Below are 14,519 nucleotides of genomic sequence, written 5' to 3'. Positions count from 1 at the left end.
TTCTTTTTCGCGTCCGAGTGATTGAAATAATTATAACACATTATTAAATTAGTCAAAACCATGTAAGAACTAAAAAATCGAATTAAAATGTGTAAAAAAATATTTCTAGTAGAAAGATTTTCTTTGAATGGTGCTTTGTGGTGCCCCCTTACCTCTGGTGCCCTACGCACGTGCTTAGTATGCTTATAAGCATTATAATGGTTAGTCCGACCTTGTAAAGAGTTCAGCTGCTCTATGCCACGCCACCTAACCCATTTCGATCACCAATAATAATATTGGATGGCGTGTTTCTTCAAGCTTGACCGTAAAAATCAATCGGAAATCGTAGCACAGAAATTTCTCGACGAATTTTAAACCCTCTAGAGCCATCTTCGCTTAGCTTCCCTTATGAAAAAATCGAGGTATAAATGAGGTATAAACGAGGTATATTTGAAAGGTATAAAGGAGGTTGTTATTTAAATACGTCGTTAAGGTTGAAAAGGGTGCAAATGAATACCTCAAAATCAACCTCAAATATACCTTAAATGTACCTCCAGAGGTATATATGTTTCAACCTGAGGTGTTTAATTTTACATCTGTGGAGAGGTAGATATTTACTACTTTGAAGTGTTTTATTTTCAACTTTAGGTTATTACTTATCAGCCTGAAGTATATTTTTTTACACTTGTGGAAGTATTTCTTCAACAACCTAAGGTGTGTCATTTTACACTTCAGGTTGTTATAAATCAACCTCAAGTGTATTTTGTTCTACCTCAGGAAATTATTTTTCAACCTCAGGTATATAATTCTATGCTTGTAAAGGTATATATTTATCAACCTGTGGTGCGTCGTTTAACACTTCTGGTTGTTATAAATCAACCTCAAGTGTATTTTGTTCTACCTCAGGTAATTATTTTTCAACCTCAGGTATATAATTTTATGTTTGTAGAGGTATATATTTATCAACCTGTGGGGCGTCGTTTTACACTTCTGGTTGTTATAAATCAACCTGAAGTGTATTTTCAACACTTGGAAAGGTTATTTTTTTATTAACGTTATGTGTTCCATGTTCCACCTTAAGTTATTATTTCGTGACCTGAAGTATATATTTTTGTATTTTTAGAAGTATTAATTTATCAACCAAAGATGCGACATTTTACACTTCAGGCTTATGTAGCTCAATCTAAGGCTGTTTTTTCAGTACTTACGAGTGTGAGGTGTTCACCTAGTTGATTAATTTTAACCTCACTATATAAAAAATATAATATATGTAGAAAGATATTATCTATATTATATGAAGAATAATGTCTTTCATTACATTTTTTCACTAGTAGAGATCTTCATTTATCAATCTGAAGTTTTAAATATTAAACCTTCGGCAGTAATTGCTTCTTTTGTTAAGTTATAAAAGAAGGTTTTAAATGCATAATTCTTCTGTAATTTTAATAGATTGAATTAAATCATCTTAAAATAACACTTATCCAAATTCTACAATTAGTAAAAACTATTTATGGGAACTCATATTTTTAGAAAATAGTTGTTTAATGTGCTTGAATTTCTTAAGCTATAAAACTACAAGTTTAAATAATTAGAAAGCTGAAATTCAAATACTTTTATTTAAAACTAAAATTTAATTCTTTTACAAATCAACAAAATTATTTTAAATACTGTTTCCGTCTACCTGTTGAAACTTGTAATTATTGGAACCTAAAAGAAAAAGAAAATGAATTAGTAAGTAAGTCATATTTACAATAATAGTGGCAGGTTTTAAACTATTAAAATATTAGAAATTATTTTTTTTTACGATTTAAATTAACTTGATGAAGTTAATTTTCTTTTTCAGATAAATAGTAGTACTCTTCTGCCATTTCTATTCAATCTTCATAGCTAAAAAGCATGACAGGTACCACAGCCACAAAATAAAGTACACTGAAATCAGTACTACCATTAACAACATTTACAGAAATTCAAAGATATAATTCCAATCTTAATATGCAATTTTAACACTTTGTATTTTTCTATACATTTGGTATCACTATGGTACTTGCAAGTTTGATAATTATATTTTCTTTCTTTCTTTTCTTACAAATCTTTAAACTCAATAAACCTAGTCTATATATTTTTAAACTTTTTGTCAGACTTTATGAAACTAATAGCCTTTTCATAAATTTTAGACGCTGATTCTGAAAAGGACTTCCGTTATTGTCAATCACATAAGAGTTTCTTAAAAAAAGTTATTTTAATATATTTTTTAATAAATGTAATCAAGAATCAACAATCGTCTAATAAATTAAATTTTAAAGTTATGTACCAATTTTTATTCTTTTTTTACACTCAATCGAATAGAACAAATTACAAGTTGATAAGGAGCATTTATTTTAAAGTTGTGAGTAATTTTATGTGAGGAAAATGTCTAATAGAGAATGATTTGAAATAATACTTTTAAAATAAGTTGAGTACAATATCTCCTATATAATTTATAGTACCAAGCAGAATAAAACTAATAGCTAGTTGTTACAAACGTTTGTTTAAATATAAAAACACATCCCATAAGATGAAATTCAAAAAATTGCATATTACTTTTAACAATAAAGTCTTTATTTGCAATTGATTTTATTCAACTCAGCATTAAAATTGCATAAGAAACTATACTGGTTTATTTCTAAAACATTTAAGATTTCCGAAAGTCGCTAATTTTTGAAGTAGTGAACTATAAACAGCTGCATAAAAATGCTCATAACCTTGAAACAAATTGTCATATAAACTTGAAATCGGGTTAAATTTAATTCTATTCAATATTTTAATAAGTAATAACAATCTGCTTAGTAAATAATTAACCTGGGTAAATTGAGAAAAAATAACACGTAGTGAAAATAACAGTGTGATCAAACATATAAAAGTGAGCTAGTACAGTTACTAGTTTTCAATTATCAAATATCTAACAAACTATTGTTATCAACAATTGAATAAATGCTGTAGTTTATTAGGAGAGATTCTTTTTCTTTATGGTATGAATTCAGTGATAGAAATCAATACCCGAGCATGAAAGCTATAAGCTACTCTTTTTCATTTATAGTTTACTTAAGTTCATTTTTCGTATATTTTTTTTGTTGGCAACATACCAGATCAAAATAAAGATGTAAACTTGCAGCGTGTTCTTTTTACTCAGTGTTAATTGCTTATCATTTCTATTAGTAATAATGACTCTAAATTTTTTTTCATCACGTTATCAGCACGAAGCTCTGTGTAAGTAAACATTAGAAATTCGGATGTAAGAAGATAGGCAGAAGAATAGCACAAATCGTCACCATGGAAGATTACAAATTGAAGAAGTTAAATGGTGAGAATTACCATGCATGGGCAATACGTGCTCGCGCACTGATGGTGCAGAAGAAATGCTGGGAGGCAGTGGAACCCGGCTACGGCCTTACAGAGATGTCCGAAAGTGAAACAAAAAAGAATGACGAGGCATTAACCCTAATGTTTTTGATAGTAGAAGACACGTTTTTGGATGATATCGGCGACTGCGCCAAGGCGAGGGACGCATGGGTTGTGTTGAAAGATATGCACAGTAAATTTGGATTGCTGCATGTTTTGCAGCTGATGAAGGATTTCTTCAACATTTCCTTGAAGCCAGGTGAAGCAATTCAATCATATTTGACCAGATTGATTGAAATACACCGAAAATTGTCGAGTGGTGGTTACGCTTTCACCGACAGAGAAGTTGCCCTTGTCATGTTAATAGGCCTGCCAAAATCATATGAAAGCTTAATCCTGAACTTAGAAAAGGACGAAGATAACTTGACAACAACCATTGTGAAGTCTAGACTCTTAGTCGAAGAAAAAAGAATATATAGAAATGTGCCCATTGCTGAAGAGCAGGAAAAACGTGCACTTCACACAAAAAACTACACTCAAAAAAGACCGATGCAGACAAACACTGTGAAGAAATGGGCAACGAAAAGAAACAATGAAACAGCTTCAAATTGGAAGAAAACTGTCAGGTGTTTTAGCTGTGGAGAATGGGGTCACATCTCCAAAAATTGTGACGAAGCTCAACAAAGAAATCAAAGTAGTGCCAAGACTGCTATAGATTTAAAAACGAACTTTGCCTTATTAACAAATAATTTTAAAGCTGAAGATTCAACAATCTGGATTCTGGACAGTGGTGCCACTGAACACATGTGTTCACAGAAAGAAAAATTCATGGAATTATTGCAATTAAGATCTAAGGTTGAAACCGCAAATGCTGAGAAAATGGAAGTTTGTGGGTCAGGTGATATTTTTTTGCAGCCCTCAATGAGGTGTGGTAAGGAAAATATTCATTTGACGAATGTGCTTTATGTTCCCTAGCTTGAAGGAAATCTCTTATCAGTTGGCAGAATCGAAGAAATGGGGATGACTGTTTCTTTTGAAGGGGGAAAAGCCATTATCAAAGATCCTAAACAAAAGAGAGCTATTCTCACTGCTTACAGATGTGGTAGACTTTATAAAATTGAAGAAAAACAAACAGGTAAAGCATTTATATCCAAACATGAAGAGCTTATGCATAGACGACTAGGACATTTGCATATTAATGCAGTCAAGAAACTAGTGAATGGTAGTATATCTGAAGAAAAGCATATAAGAACTGAAGAAGCACCTATGGAGAGTGAAATTTGTTCTACTTGTGTTTTGGGAAAAATGAAAAAAAAATTCCTTTTCCAAAAGAAGAATCTGAAAGAGCTTCTAGACCACTACAGTTGGTACATAGTGATGTGTCTGGACCAATTACACCTACTTCCAGAGGAGGTTCTAAGTACCTTGTCACCTTTATAGATGATTTTTCCAGATATACTGTCGTCAAGCCAATGAAATCAAAAGACCAAGTTTATGAGAAATTCATTGAGTATAAAAGCAGCGTTGAAAATTTTCATGGACTAAAGATTTCTACCTTACGAAGCGATAATGGTGGAGAATATTTAAGTCAAGCATTTGATGATTTTCTAACTGAAAATGGAATTGTGAGACAGCTGACTGTTCCTCGAACTCCGGAGCAAAATGGAATAGCAGAAAAAATGAATCACACCCTGTTTGACATGACTAGATGTCTCTTGATCGACTCTGGCATTCCAAATGATTTGTGGGCAGACGCTATAACCACTGCCTGCTATTTAAGAAACAAATGTCCATCCAAAGCCTTGCAGGGACAGATACCAGAAAATCTATGGACTAAGAAGCTGGTTAAAACTGACCACTTGAGGGTTTTTGGGTGTAGAGTATTTGCAAAGCTTGATAAAACTCAACTGAGAAGTAAATTGGATAAGCGTTCTCAGGAGTGTGTTTTTATTGGATACCCTGAAGGTGTAAAGGGTTACAAATTATGGAATATAGAAGAAAACAAGTTCTTTCTTAGTAGAAATGTGAAGTTCGATGAAACCATGTTTCCATTCAGGAGGAGGCAACCAGTCAATCAAACAACAGAAGAAATTGGAATAACCATTAATCTTAACAGTGAAGAGCAAGAAGTTCCAATTCCTAATGATAGTTGTAGTAAGAGAACAAATGAAGCTGAACTTGCTGATCCAAACACAGTAGTCAGTGGACAAGAAAGTACCCTTGAGACAACTGAGATCAGAAAAAGCAACAGACAAAGAAAACCAAAGACATATTATGGTGATCCAGTGCTGTACAAAGTCACCAGTGATAGTTTACCTGCTACTCAGAACATAGAAGATCCAAATACTCTGAAGGAAGCCATGGAGTCTCCTTGTGCGCAGTTGTGGAAAGCTGCCATGAAGGAAGAGATTAGCAATTTGTGTCAAAATGAAACCTGGAAACTGGTCCCAAGACCTGAAAATGTGAAACCCATTGGGTGTAAATGGGTATTTAAGAAAAAATCAAATGCTGAAGGAACAAAATTCAAGGCTCGTCTGGTTGCAAAAGGTTTCACACAAGTTCCTGGAAAAGACTTCTCAGAGACTTTCTCACCTGTGATTAAAATTAAATCCATAAGGATTCTGTTGGCCATGGCTGTGGAGTGTGATATGACTACCCTTATGAAAAAATCGAGGTATAAATGAGGTATAAACAAGGTATATTTTAACCCACTGGCGGTTAAGGAAATGGGCAAAATTGGGAGAATGTTTCTCCCCTACACACTGTTCCCCTATCAGTTATTATGGGAAAACCGGTTTTGCTATGCAGAGAAGACTGCATGTTAAAATGCGACTTTTTACGTGCAGAACCGTCAGTGGGTTAAAGGTATAAAGGAGGTTGTTATTTAAAGACGTCGTTGAGGTTGAAAAGGGTGCAAATGAATACCTCAAAACCAACCTCAAATATACCTTAATATATACCTCCAGAGGTATATATGTTTCAACTTGAGGTGTTTAATTTTACATCTGGGGAGAGGTAGATATTTACTACTTTAAAGTGTTTCATTTTCAACCTTAGGTTATTACTTATCAGCTTGAAGTATATTTATTTACACTTGTGGAAGTATTTATTCAACAACCTAAAGTGTGTCATTTTACACTTCAGGTTATTATAAATCAACCTCAGGTGTATTTTGTTCCACTTCAGGTAATTATTTTTCAACCTCAGGTATCTAATTTTATGCTTGTAGAGATATATATTTTTCAACGTATGGTGTGTCATTTTACACTTCAGGTTATTTCAAATCAACCTCAGGTGTATTTTGTTCGACCTTAGGTTATTACTTATCAGCTTGAAATATATTTTTTTACACTTGTGGAAGTATTTATTCAACAACCTAAGGTGTGTCATTTTACACTTCAGGTTATTATAAATCAACCTCAGGTGTATGTTGTTCGACCTCAGGTAATTATTTTTCAACCTCAGGTATCTAATTTTATGCTTGTAGAGGTATATATTTTTCAACCTGAGGCATGTCATTTTACTCTTCAGATTATTTCAAATCTACCTCAGGTGTAATTTTTGATAGTTGGAAAGGTGATTTTTTACTAACGTAAGGTGTATTATTTTTCACCTCAAATATAGGTTTTTATGCTTGTAAAGGAAATTTTTTTAATCAAACTAGAATATGCCATTTTTCCCTTCAGGTTATATTTTTTTATGCTAATGCTGGTATTTAAATATAATTAAAATGTTTCTCCTTAGACTGCCAATTTTAAACCTAAAATATATATCTTTTCACTTGTAGAGGTATTTATCACTCTGATGGAGTTTTTAATGTTACACATTAGGTGGTAATTACTTATTAACTTTTTACGGTCTGTCTTAATTTTCACTGCTAATCCTGATGCTAAGAAACTATTTTCTAAACACATAGGCGGAATACGGATGAATCTTTCTTTCGAAGGAATTTTCGACTGATTTCCATGTATTGTGTGAAGAAAAGTAAAATGCAATGCAAAGAATATATCTTCCTTTAATTTTGAAATATAACCCATTGGAATGTATTCTTCCTCACACAATTCAGAATAGGAATTTTCACTTAACGCCTTTAATTTATAGTTTGTGAACCTTGTGCTAATTTGCAATTAAATAGTTCATAAAATTTATTAATCTTGAATTAACATGTAGAGTTGAATAATGTTAAGTATGCTGACTCATAAGCCTTAAAAGAACATTTCAAATGTTTCTGTAATTTTAATAATTTCAATTAAACTATCGTGAAAAGAGGATACATTTGTTTCAGAAAAATGTGGGAACTCATTTATATAGAACAGATGTTAAAGGCGCTAATTTTTTGTAAAAGCGAAATAACAGCAAATTTAAATAATTTAGCCAGCTTACAAATAAAAACTTTTATTAACAAAAAAAAATTAATTTTTCGTTCAAGAAATCAAAATTCTTGACAATTACTCTGCTTCTTCTGCAAGTTTGCTGTGCTTACGTTATTTGGAGCATTGGAACCTATAAATAAAAAATTTGAATTAGCGAGAGTCATATTTACATTGATAATGACAATCACCTTTACCACCGCATAAATCACCTTTTATTATTATTTCTATTCAATTTTGAATAAATAAATGGTTTCTTTAGTAACAGCAGATGAATAAGAATAATAATAATGACCTGCAAAACTCTCCTCCCAGTATATTTCAATTCTTTATTTTGACTGTTTAAACATATCACTTAAAAAAGCTAATTTTTCTATAAGATGCATATAAAAACTGCTGTAGAAATAACACGCTTATTGAAATTCTTAATTTTCCAATAATTCAACCGACCATTTTTAATTATGAATTGTTATGTTGATATTTAAATTTTTTTCTCAGCAAATTTTGAATAAATTCAATTACACTGGCCTGCTTGTTTAAATTTTTAGTCCAATTTCGCAAAAGAAATTGTACTAAAACCAATTCTCAATGCTGCTGATTCCGAAAATAATTGTCTATCACGTAAGGTTTTTAAAAACAAAAGGTCATTTTCAACCTTTTATTTAATGTGATCAAGAATCAATCATCTTTTAATAAAAGAATGTAGAACATCAATGTTTTGTGTTTTTCATGCCCCATCAAAATAAAAGCAACATTAAGTTTATATGTTTACTTGCCTGAGAGAATAATTTAAGATAATGCTATAAAATAATGTTTTCAAAAATCAAAGATCATGCAAACTTTATCAGTAATTTTTTAGGTGAAAAGATTTCATTGAATCAAAGGAGAATAATTTACTTGTCTTTTTTTCTTTTTGGTGTATATTTAGAGTTACTCCCAGGGGAAGGCTCTCCAGTTACTAGTCTCCACTTCCTCCTAGCTGCAGAGCACGTATTATTGACAGCCTTATTCAAACCTTGAAATTCTGGATGCCATTTACGGAGCAGCTCTGTAAAAGTTGCATGTTCAAGTTGAGTAAAATCAAGTTATATAAAAGTTGCATAGCAAGTTTCATTTGGAAATTTTCAGATGAGATTTTTTTTTAAGAAATTGAAGGAAATTGAAATATATATTTATATAACTTTGATAAGTTACTAATGTTGACAACAAAAATCCAGAGTCAATAATACTTTTAAACTTTTTTAACTACAATATAAGCAGATTAAGTATAGATTCACCAAAATGATTTTAATATTTAATTGAAATAATAAAATTATTTTTTTGGAATAGCTGTCTCAGTAAATTTGTTTTATACAATATTCTTTGTGGATTAAGGATAAAAACTATTTTATTAGAGCACACTATTTATACGAAAAGTTTTCATGTTCTTTTAGTCTCTTTACGAGTCTTCACGAGTCTTATTAAAAATAAATTGAAAATCATTCCAAAATATTAAACTGCATCATGTTGATCTAGAATAATATTCAAGATTTTGCCTTAGCGGACTAAAAACTAAAATAAAACTAAACACAGTGACGCGACAGCCCATAGAGGGCCAAGGTCTACTGTGCCCATTTCAGTTTTCTTGACCTTGGGCTCTGGGATGCAGGAGCAGATGTTCCGGTTAGGTGGTCAGCCGAACGCGGAACCCCCAGTGTTTAGTTCCCAAGCATGCTTGGTACTCATTTATCGACCCACTGAAGGGATGAAAGGCTGAGTCAACCTTGCCCGGCCCAAGGATCGAACCCAGGACCTGTGGCACGGAAGAGCGGGGCGTTGCCTTAGTGGACTAAACGGACAAAAAGTTTGAATTTTGCATGAGAATTTTTTAAGTGGATGCCAGTTTTCCTTCACCTATAGTTGCCTTTTTGCTAACTAACTTCAGATATTATTTAATAGGTGATACACATACAAATACTTTTAAGATACTCAACTAAACCAAGCTTATGTATAAAAGGGCAAGTAAACTTAAACTAGGCTGCATTAATTTCTTCGTAAAAATTTTAGTAACTTGTACTTGTCAGAATTCAATATGCTGTTGCTGGAATTATTATGGTGTTATTGAAGAAATGATTTCTGGTGAAAAGATGCGTTCTCTTAATCTTAATTTTAATGTTGAACTAAGCCATATTACACAAGTAACTAATTCTGGCAACTTTAACTTAATTCCTGTGACAAATATATCTTCTGTTTGTATTTCCATCCAGTGCGATGACACTGGAAAAATTTATTTTGCTAATGTGGTGAACAATCTAGAATTAGAATAACTTTTTTCTCTCTAGAGGCAATGTATATGTAAGTTCAGTAATCCCCGCTTATATATAATGTAATCGCTGTTAATGTCAATCACTTATTATTACCGAAATTATTCGGTTCTGATTTTTTTTCATTGATATTATAGTTTTCTGTGATCCTTACATAATTTAATGTTATTAGAATTTAATTTTCAAAATTCTTTATTTATTAGCGTTGTATTTTTATTTACTCTGCACATTTAAAAATAAAAAAAATTCTTTTCTTTCTCTGCGATAATGTTAGAATTTCCAATTTCTCATCATTTCTGGAGTTTAAAAACAAAATATTTTTCAGATTATGAAAATTTTTGAAGTTTGCTTTATTAATTTGTGAGGGGGGTTAAAAAATTAGTTCACTAAAATTAGATTGAATCTTATCTCATATTACATATATTTTTATTAAAAAAAATTTCAGATTTTATTAGGAATTCTCATATATTTTTTCATGAAATTTGTTGATTTCATATGGTAAACTTGTTTCCTACCTTAGAATCACCTGTTAATAGTAAACATTAATTTAAAAAAATGAATATTTACTTCGAAAAACAGGATTGTTTTTTTTCTTCATGTTTGTAAATATATATTTTTATGAAAATGCAACTTTTGAAGAAATATTAAAATTTTTGTGTGATGTATTTACCCTGATTGCAATTTTTATTGTATATGTTTATTTTATTAGTTAAATATGTATGTTAGATTTTTGTTGAAGGCAACAAATATGCATTTCGTTCCTTACAATAGTATTGTTTATTTGTTTTATTACCGGCAATATATAAAAACTGTTAACTTTCAATTTTCAGTGATTTATTTATAAGAGAAATTATGAACCTTTTACTCAATCAGCTTGCATACTGCTACGTTAAAACATATACATTTAAGCAAAACAAAAAGAATAGTTATATTTGAATAAATTACAAACAATAAAATATACTGTGCGTAACCTGCTGTAACGATTCACCAGTTACGTTACCCTAAACAGCGACGAGAAATATTTAGATTGATCTGTCTTATTGCTAAGCCTACAACAATGGCCTCAAAGAATATCCTCCTACTTAAATAATGTAAGATCAGGACGCGTCTTTAAAACAAAAATAATGAAATTTAAGTTTGAAAATTGAGGCATATTTGATTAAAAGTGACAAAGCTAAATTAATAAATGTCAAGCACACTTACCGAATTTTAAAGAAACTTTCGATTGTAAACACACACGCCATTTGCCGGCTAGCACGGAACTCTGGGAAGTGAGCTAGTTGATATGAAGTGTACTTTAAACAACCTTAAAACAACCTTAGGTATAAATAAAATGACTTCATACATCTCAATAAAGACCTCACTCTCTTTAGTTGAAAAAAATTATATTTTTTATACCTCGTAAATACCTCTTTTGTTACAAGTGTAAAAAAAACAACCTGGTGAACCTTAAAAACTGCCTCATGAGTCTGGTTGATATGAAGTGAATTTTAAACAACCTCAAAATAAGCTTAGGTATAAATAAAAGGACTTCATGTACCTCAATAAATATCTCACTCTCGTTAGTTGAAATAAGGTCAATTTTTTTATACCTCAAAAATACCTCTTTTATTACAAGTATCGGAAAATCAACTTGATATACCTTAAAAATCACCTTATCAGTCTGGTTGATTTGAAGTGAATTTAAAACAACCTCAAAATAAGCTTAGGTATAAATAAAATGACTTCATATACCTCAATAAATATCTCACTCTTTTTAGTTGAAATAAGGTAAAAAATTTTACACCTCAAAAATACCTCTTTTGTTACAAATGTAAGAAAATAAACCTGGTATACCTTAAAAATCACCTTATCAGTCTGGATGATTTGAAGTGAATTTTAAACAACCTCAAAACAAGCTGAAGTATATATAAATCAACCTCGTACACCTTAATTACAACCTTTACGAGGTATAATTTTTATTTCTGTTTTCTCTGCAACCTTAAATATACCTCAAATATACCTCAAAACAACCTTAATACCTCAAAAATACCTCAAATCAACCTTAAATATACCTTAAATTTTCATAAGGGTATCCACCAGATGGATATCACAGCCGCTTATCTTAATGGTACCTTGAAGGAAGATATCTATTTGACGCAACCCCCAGGATTCCAAGAACAAGGTAAAGAACACCTTGTGTGTCATCTACAAAGACGTTTGTATGGCCTGAAGCAATCTGGGAGAGAAAGGAATAACTGCTTTGATGTATTCCTGAAAAGTTATTGGTTGTTGCGTTCCAAGAGTGATCCTTGCATATATTACCACCCTAACAAGAGGCTGTATCTTGGTATATATGTTGACGACATGCTGATTTTGGGCATGTCAGAAGATATAAGTGCTTTCAAGCTCCAAGTGAAACAAAGATTCAAGGCAAGAGATCTTGGTGAAGCTAAAGAAATTTTGTCTATGCATATAGAAAGAAATAGTGATGGGTCTTTGACCTTAGATCAATCACCATACATTGAGGAAATCTTGGAAAACTTTGAAGTTAGCTCAATTAAAGGAGCTGCAACTCCTTTAGACCCTAGTGTAAAACACCATAAATTGAGTGATACAGAATGGAGCAGTATGAAGGAAGGAGCTGACAATATACCATACAGACAAGCAATAGGAAGCCTACTGTATCTTGCTTGTGGTACCCGCCCTGATATAGCATTCAGTGCAACTTACATGAGTCAATTCAACGAAAAGCATTCAGACTTGCACTGGCGAAGTGTAAAACATATCTTTCGTTACCTTAAACAAACTAAACATCTGCAACTTAACTTCACCAAAACAGGGAAAAAAATTGGTATATTCTCTGATTCAGATTGGGGATCAGACTGTATTGATCGCAAGTCGATTAGTGGCTATGTTCTCATTTTTGGTGGTGCTGCAGTGTCCTGGTGTAGCAAGAAACAGAACTGCACTGCTTTGTCTTCTGCCGAGGCAGAATATTTGGCAATGACTCATGTTACTAAGGAAGTGCTATGGGTCAGAAGCTTGTTGTCGGAACTGGGTATGGAAACCTTTGTGTCATCACCAATAAGAATCAATGTGGATAATCAAGCTGCCATGTTTATCGCAAAGAACCAGACAACATCGGAACGCAGTAAGCATATCGACATCAGGTATCACTTTATTCGTGATTTGGTCGAACAGAAAGCCATTGAATTTACACATATCCCTTCGAAGGACAATGTTGCAGACATCTTAACTAAGAAAGTTGCTAAGAAAGTTTTAACAAATTTAAGAACTTATTTAGGTTTTAAGGAATAATTGTAATATGTATTTTTATCATTTGTGATATGTTTATTTTAGCTTATTGTTTTGAAGCGAAGTTCTTTCAGTATTTTTTTGTGTTTTAGTACATTTTTACCTGTTTTTTTAAAAACAAGAATGCCTGCCATTTTTAATCTTTTGTACTAAACCTTTCTTATAGAATATTATCCCTTTTATTTAACTCTTTGAAGTGCAGCTATTTGTATCTCTAAATATGATGAAATTTCCTCATTTAGAATGATATGTCACCAGCTTAACTTTTGTATGTTTGTGTTAGAAGTATCATCCACTGATTATGTTTTTTTTGTGTGTACCTATCTTGGTGTATTACCTTTTTTCTTACACCTTGTCAACCAAGTTTTTTTTTTGGTAGTTAGCAGTTTTTTTGTATGTTTTTCATGCTCTGGTAAGGAGGAGTGATAGAAATCAATACCCGAGCATGAAAGCTATAAGCTACTCTTTTTCATTTATAGTTTACTTAAGTTCATTTTTCGTATATTTTTTTTGTTGGCAACATACCAGATCAAAATAAAGATGTAAACTTGCAGCGTGTTCTTTTTACTCAGTGTTAATTGCTTATCGTTTCTATTAGTAATAATGACTCTAAATTTTTTTTCATCATTCAGAACTATTTCCTAGGAGAAGGCTGAGCAGTAACTTGCTAGTCACTTCTTCATCGCTGCTGCACATGTGCTATTTACAGCCTAGGTCATCTCAGCAATATCAGGGAACAGTGGATAAGCTCTGTAAATATATATATACATATATGTAAGGAAAAAAAATTGCACGTTAATCAGATTAAAAAAAAAAATCAGATTTAAAATGCAGTGTTATTATACATATTTTGACTCATAAACAACAATATAAACTTTGCAACAGATATCCGAGCAAACGATAAGCATAGAACTGTAGTAGAATTTCAAAGCAAAATTGCTATTTTAAAGATATTTCAATTTTCAATGATTTATTTATAAGAGAAATTATGAACATTTTACTCAACTAATCAGCTTGCATACTGCAACGTTGAAACATATACATTTAAGCAAAATAAAAGAATAGTTATATTTGAATAAATTACAAACAATAAAATATACTGTGCATAACCTGCTGTAACGATTCACAAGTAACGTTACCCTAAATAGCGACGAGAAATATTTCGATTGTTCTCTCTTATTGCTAAGCCTAC

The 14,519-nt window shown here is 31.6% G+C and overlaps 2 long non-coding RNA genes across 2 annotated transcripts in view; one reads left to right on the top strand and one right to left on the bottom strand.

The window, feature by feature from the left end:
• LOC147801891 (uncharacterized) overlaps positions 1-8,796 on the top strand; it is a 104,248-nt gene extending 95,452 nt beyond the window's left edge. Inside the window, exon 3 of the long non-coding RNA XR_015430268.1 lies at positions 8,656-8,796. This is a non-coding gene — a long non-coding RNA (uncharacterized LOC147801891). The remainder of the gene's footprint in view (positions 1-8,655) is intronic.
• Positions 7,737-8,762, bottom strand: LOC147801892 (uncharacterized). The gene is made up of 2 exons (XR_015430269.1): positions 8,625-8,762; positions 7,737-7,860 (listed from the first exon to the last, which is right to left on the bottom strand). It is a non-coding gene; the product is annotated as an uncharacterized LOC147801892 (long non-coding RNA).
• Positions 8,797-14,519: the final 5,723 nt, after the last annotated feature.

Source organism: Parasteatoda tepidariorum, chromosome 11, assembly GCF_982258835.1.
Source record: "Parasteatoda tepidariorum strain Cologne lab strain chromosome 11, Ptep-v5.0, whole genome shotgun sequence".
Lineage (NCBI taxonomy): Eukaryota > Metazoa > Arthropoda > Arachnida > Araneae > Theridiidae > Parasteatoda > Parasteatoda tepidariorum.
This window is presented reverse-complemented; position numbering and strand designations above follow the sequence as displayed.